This window comes from Sus scrofa, chromosome 7 (assembly GCF_054392235.1).
Source record: "Sus scrofa isolate SSC_HxYL_T2T_F1_AM1 chromosome 7, Sscrofa_HxYL_maternal_Yorkshire_Landrace_v2.0, whole genome shotgun sequence".
Taxonomy (NCBI): domain Eukaryota; kingdom Metazoa; phylum Chordata; class Mammalia; order Artiodactyla; family Suidae; genus Sus; species Sus scrofa.
The window spans coordinates 67,677,689-67,684,457 of record NC_139389.1 but is presented as its reverse complement, the minus strand read 5'-3'; the positions used below and the strand labels follow the sequence as shown (position 1 = coordinate 67,684,457).

The 6,769-nt window shown below is 51.3% G+C and overlaps 1 protein-coding gene across 2 annotated transcripts in view; it reads left to right on the top strand.

The window, feature by feature from the left end:
• Positions 1-6,769, top strand: part of ARID3B (AT-rich interaction domain 3B) — a 491,508-nt gene that overhangs the window by 305,702 nt on the left and 179,037 nt on the right. The gene's annotated exons all lie outside the window — the stretch shown is intronic.

Here is a 6,769-nt window from a genome sequence, read left to right as displayed (position 1 = left end):
GAAGGGGAGCAAGACAGACTTGTGGTCTCCTGTGATCGGCGCCAGGTCCTGTCCCCTCTCAAGGCCTTAGATTTACTCCCCCCACCCCAGGAAGGGATTGGCCTAGAAGTCAGAGAGGACCTCTCCTGAGGGAACAGACAACCTCGATAATGATCAGCTAAGTGGACTCTGAAGGCTGTGGTTCTCAGAGGATGGGCTGACCTGAGTGGACACGGCTCCTCTGAGCCTATAAGAAGGAACAAGACGCTTTCCCCTAAGGAGGGGGTGTGGGTTTTGGGCAGAAGGTCGATAATCTGTAGGGAGCACTCAGAGCCCCATCCTTGCTCAGCTGTGAGAACACGGAATTTTCATCTTGGCCTGGCTCCCTCCCCGCCTTTCTCCTCCCTTCCCCAGCCAGCAGCCTTCTGGGCTGCCTCCCCCCCAGCCAGCTGGTGTGTGCTCAGAAAATCCAAACTCATTTCCATGTGAGTGGAGGGGGATATAATTAAGAAGTCCCCTTCCCCAAGCAGAAAGAGAGGGGAGCATCCTGCGTGCCCAGGACTCACTGTTGGGAAGGCAGAGTCAGTCAGACCAGCTTTAAGGGATCTCTGCCCACAAGATGCATAGTTAGTGCTCAGCTATGCAGGCAGCCTGATGACCCCACCATGACCCCCTGCATAGGGTCCGGGCCAGTCCCTCTACAGTCACCTGAACAGCCCAGGCAGCTCTGCTTTCAGCTCACCTATTCAGAGCCATGTGCCTGCCTTTCTAAAGGAGTCTTCTCTCCCTCAAGCCAGAGAGGTCCCAGACCCACCTCTGCATCTGCCCAAGGTAACCATGGATGAAAAAATCCACTTATCCAGTGCCTACTGGATGCTTACCCCCAGGTGGACTGCACAGAGAAGAGACAGGGTGAGGAGTAAGTAGCAGAGGTGCACTGCAGCCTTCAAGACCCACAGACCTAGCTGGACTTGAGTCACACGCTGCAGACACCACCAGAGACAGAGAGCAGCCTGTCCTGGCCTCAGCTCCAGCTCCAAACCTCTGCCCTGCTCCATGGCCAAGAAGAGGTTATCATCAGGAAGTTCTGCCTTACCATTCCATATTTTGCTTCCAGCTATCCCCTCCTGCTTCCCTAAGTGTCACCAAAATACACCAACAGGCCAAAAGGCGAAATCAAGATGGCTCCAGAGATCATGCAGGACTAAGTTCCTGGCTCACTGGATGGGGCCAACAGCTTCATGAGGCCCAGAGGGACACTGCCCCAAAGGGAGGGAGGCTGTGGACAGGTGAAGAGCCCCTCCTCAGGCCTACACCCAAGCCTCTGGCTCTGAAGCCAGCAGCATGTCCGAGCCCAGGCTAGCCTCCACAACTGAAGCTCAATTTCTAGCCCAGGACCTCATCTGCTAAGCTATATGGCCTCCAGTGTCTGCCCTCTCTGCTCAGGTAAAAAAATAAGTAATTGCCTGCCCCACCTTTAAGAACTGAGAATTCAGAGTTAATGATAACACTGCCCACATGCATGGCAACTCGCAACACACAACCCACTCCCACCTACACTCTCCCCGCCAGTCCTACATTCTCTCCCATGGTTAGGGAGAGAGCACAACCCCGCCTTAGAGGAGGAAACTGAGGCAAAGAGAGGGAGAAGGATCTTCCCATGGTCAGCTGATGGAGTCAGGATGGGAGGCTGGGTTTTCTAATTCTAGGAGCAACAGCTAATGCTGAGGTTACTGTATGCTGTGCATGTTTTATAGCCTCATTTTAATTTCATCTTCACAATCTTCAGAGGTAGGTGTTATTATTTGGCTCCTTTTGCAAACATGGAAACCAAGGTACAGAGAGGGGATGAGATGTGCCCAAGGTCACACACCTCATTAGAGAAGGGCTGGGATTGAAGCCCAGGCAGTCTCTCTGGGGCCCACACCTGTATCTTCCATATCGTAATGCTCTCGATGCAATGCACCCTTCTGCTGCTGCCTCTTGTGTATGGCTGGATCCATGCGATCCTCAGAAAGATCCAGAGAAGTTACCAGGTGTTGGACAGGAGGGCAGGCCAGGGACTGGGCTCAGCCTCCCAAGCAACAGGGCAGCAGATGGAAAATGGGGCAGAGGCTGGGGTGGGGTGAGGGGGTTGTGCTAAAGACAGTCCCACCTCATGTCACAGGGTGGGCCTCTGGCTGGGTTCCTCCATGCTCAGCTCAGCACCTGCTTCACCACCAATGGACACCCTGAGCCAGCCAATCTAGGGGCAAAGGGCCAGCTCCAGATGGCAGCCCACTCCTGGTTGGCTATACAGGCAGCCAGGGGAGGTGAGAACCGAGCTGGTGATTTGAGGCAGCCATTCTACAGAAGGAGAATGCAGCTTGACTATGGGCATGGAGGGCAACAGGTGCCCAGGGTGGGGAGAGCAGAGAGCCAGTATGTGGCATGGACTTGCCTGCCTCAGGTGGCACATGGAAATCAAATCAGAATGGTGAGGTGGTGATAGGAGCCTGCCCTTACTGGGGCTCAAGGCTGGCTTTTGAGCCTGGACCAAGGATGAGGGTGTGATCTCCACTCATGGCCAATGATGGGAAATGGACCAGCAGAAGAAGGAATAGATGTGGATGCTAACAGGTCTGAAGGGGAGGCACATTCCTGCCTTTCTCCTTCCCCACAGCTGGGGGCATCGGGGAGGGATGCTGAGAGAAAGAAACAATGTGGGGTCTCCTATGTAGGAGAAAACTACCTTGAGGAGGTCTTCCCTGTGAGCAGTGGAGGCACAGCCAAATCTAAGAAAGCCCCCTGGGGAATCAGATAAATGGACATCACAGACCTGGAGTTCATAACCCCAAAGCTGCAAGAGGCCCTAGAAGCCCTCCCCAGTCTTCAGAGCAAGGCCTTTGAGGGTCCTATTCAAACACTCCTCACTCTCCAAGCTTCTTCTGACCCCTCCTCAGCCCTGATGCCATGGCTACCCCTGCTCTTCAAAGGAGTGACCCACCCCTAACAAGAGGCCTGTGGGAGGCATAAGGATGAAGATATGAGTACCCCAAGCCCACCACAGCCTCCTCATGCTAGACTCCCTGCTGCTATGAGCCCTCAGAGCTTGGTACCCACCCAGGACCTCTAGCTACTAATAATATCAACTCTTCCTGTGCCCCCATCATCACCACCCTTGACTACAGGGGCAGAGAGACCAGAGAGATCTGTCTACAGGGGAGTTTTACTATTCGGCTCCAGCCCCTGGGGGCCATGAGGAAGTACACTCAGTGTGACAAGCAGCTGGTTTTTCAAGAGAAGACGAAAATGAGTTTTCTTTGAAATTCCCAATTAAAAAAAATTTTTTTTGGTCACGCCTGCAGCACTTGGAAGTTCCCGGGCCAGTGATCAAACTCAAGCCACAGCAGTAACCTGAGCCATAGGAGTGACAATGGTGGGTCCCCAACCACTAGGCCACCTGGGAACTCCCTCAGTTTTAAAATATTGGCAAATAATTCAAAAGTAAGATATTTATGGTCATATAGGTGACATCCGGTAATTCTAACTTACTGTGTGCTCACGGCATATAGGCCTGTGACTATCTCACAGGAAAAGGTATGGTCACACTAGCCTTAGATTCCACTGAACTTTGCCCAGCTCTTGGAAGACCATATGAGGGCTCTGGGCTGGACCAGGTAAGGTGTGTGGAGGAAACCCTCCTTGGCTCATGCAGAATCTAATAGCATAGTTCACCCTTCCTAGTGCTCTGCCCACCCCTAAACCTCTGCCAGGATGGTCCCCTCAAGTGCCCACACCTCCACTCCCACCCAAACCTGCCTCTTCCCTCTAGGCCAGCTCAGAGCCACCCTGAATGAGAACTTCTCAGAATTGCCATCACGCTTCCTGAGGGTCAACACTTCCCAGCAGCCTGGAGGGTAAATACTTCCCAGCAGTATCCCATTCCTGCATCTCTGTTCTCTGTCCTCGTCATTCTAGATGAATTTTTATTTGACTGGCTTTACCCTAAATTGCTAAGGTCGGAGTCTGGCCAGCCAAGTTCAAAGACAAAAAAGTAAAAATCCGCAGGGTGATATTCAGTGATGGACAGGAGGCTGACAGAGGAGAGAGAGACCTTTTCTCCTTCCATCAGGACACTCAGGTCACCCCAAAACATGACAGGTCCTTGCACGGCTTCCAGGGGCAGCCCAGCGTCCTTAGCCCCAAAATTGCCCATATGGCACCAGGCTTGTGGTGTGAGTGCCACCTGGTGGTCACTCTAGAACAGAGCAGTGTCTCAGTAGAGACCAAGTGCATAGATAACACAGTCGACCCTTGAACAACACAGGTCTAAACTGCATCGATCCACTTACAGTTGGATTTTTTTTTTTTCCATAGAAAATACTATAGGAGTTCCTGTTGTGACTCAGTGGTAACGAACCCGACTAGAATTCATCTGCAAAAGGTTGCATATTCTATCCCCAGCTTTGCTCAGTGGGTTAAGGAACCTGCACTACTATAAGCTGCAGTGTAGGTTGCAGATGTGGCTTGGATCTGGTGTTGCTGTGACTGTGGCTATGGCTAGAAACTGCAGCTCCAATTCAACCCCTAGCCTGGGAACTTCCATATGCCACAGGTGTGACCCTAAAAAGAAAAAAGAAAATACTACAGTACTACATAGTCCAACCCCCAGTTGGTTGAATCCTCAAATGCAGAACACAAGATCTGGAGAGCCAACTGTAAGTTATACATGGATTTTTGACTGCACAGAGTCAGCACCAGTTGACCCCATCTTGTTCAAGGGTCAACTATATACCCCCAAGCCTTTCTGGAAACAAAATCCTCCCTCCACACCTCCCTACCCTCTCTCCTACCCCCCCACCCCACCCCCGAACCCATCTCTGAGCCTCCATTCTCAGCGCTCCAGGCCTGCGGCAGAGCAGGATCTTGTGGGAGTCATGTGGAACTCATCTCAACTAAGTCTCCTGACCAGATATGACTGGGAGGCCAAAGATCAAGTGTTGGCTTGGCCAGTGACCCACATTAAGACTCTGTCCCAGGCCAGGCCTCCATTTCTTTGTTTACAAAATGAGAAAGAGAAGCTACACCATCAGCTCTTCTTCTAGTCTATCTCCTATCTAGACTAGAGAAAGACAAAGATTTCTCATTCCATCTTCTGCATTGTTTTCTTGTTCACAGGCTAAAAGAAACATGCTTTTAAATCTCTGGAGGATAGATGGCATCCCAGGACCCTCCCAGTTCTGATGTGATCCCTGGTCCTGCTGGGGCTACTTGAGTAAGGAAAAGAAGTGCATGCAGATGCAGTTTCCCACAAACAGTTCACTTTCTTTCATAGATACAGTGATCCAAGAATCCTAGTCCTTTGGGTTGGAAGTAACTCTCAGAGGTCATTCAGTCTAACCTGGGAGCTCCTCACAGCAGCCCTTTTGGCATCTGCCTACATACCTCCAGTGTGTAGAAGCTCACCCCCAAGGCAGCCTTGCCCATCTTGTTTGGCTCTGACACAAAGCCTTCTTCCCCAGGGGAAGACTCCCACCCAGTGGTCCTAGGTCTGTCCTCCAAGGCCACACAGAGCACATCTAATCCCTCTTCCTGGCATAAAGCCCTTCAGGGATTTCAACAGAGGTCATGTCCTTCTGAATACTCTTTCTTCACAGTAAATAATCCCAGTTCCAACCAGGTCCCTCATGGGACTTCACTTAGTCTCTCTAATCCTGGTTGGTTCCTAGGACATCACCAGCCTGTCATTTAACAAACTTCTCCTGAGACCAGCCTAGGTGCTAGGCAATTTGGTTTGTGTCCATCTCCTTCAAAGAGTACCAGATCAGATCAGAGCACCTAGGGGAAATGCGGAAGAATAAGGGGCTGGAAAGATGACTTCCCTGCTCCTATTACAGCCCCTCCAAAGGCACTGCCTCATTGGGCTGAGACACCAGGCTGTTAAATCCTGTTTATCTTAGCCTAGGGTCATCCTTGGGCCAATTCCCATCTATCAGCAGTGGCTTTTTTCTGAGGTACTGGTTGATAAAGATTGTGAGTCTGAATCTGGGCCCAGGAGGGGAAGAAATGAGACCCTAGCCTGCAGGAGAGCAGCTGATTTTCTAGACCCCACCAGAGGCCCCCAGAGTGCCCTATTCCTAGGGCTGCCTCGTCTTCAAGCTCCTGACTCTGTCAGCCACCTAGAACGTTCGCTAGTCCAGCTCCGAGTGCCTTCATATCTCTAATAGATACGGTGTCAATGTACACATATAAGTTGCGAGGGAAAATGTCAAACAGATACGACTGAGGCTCCAAGAGGTTAGGTTCGCTGTGGAAAAGAGACCTACACCTCGCTCATTCTGACTTTGAAGCCTGATTTCCCTCCAAGGCTCAAGCTGCCATTTCCAGGAAGGATGAGTAGTGAATAGACCCTTCAGACCCTCTGAGTGGCTTTCGGCCTGCCAGCCCGGCACGAGGCCCCAGGTGGGTGCAATGATGGAATCGTGCTGATACAAACTCACCCAAGTCCCAGAAAGGCCAGTTTCCCAGCACAGTCATGTCTGGTTAACAGGAAGCACTCATCTGTAAATGGGGATAATAACGTCTAATCCTCAGGGTTGTTAGGAGAATCAACTGAGATGGCATATGTGAGAGCCCAGCTCGATGACTGGCACAGAGGGTGGTTGATAAATGAGCGCTATTCTACTGCATTGCTATGAGCCACTTTTGCCAAAGTAGAGTAGGGCAGCGCCTGGGTCTCTGAAAAAAAAGCATTTCAAGTATAGAGGAAGCTGAATTCTGTTACCAGCAACTGCAGACTCTACAGGAG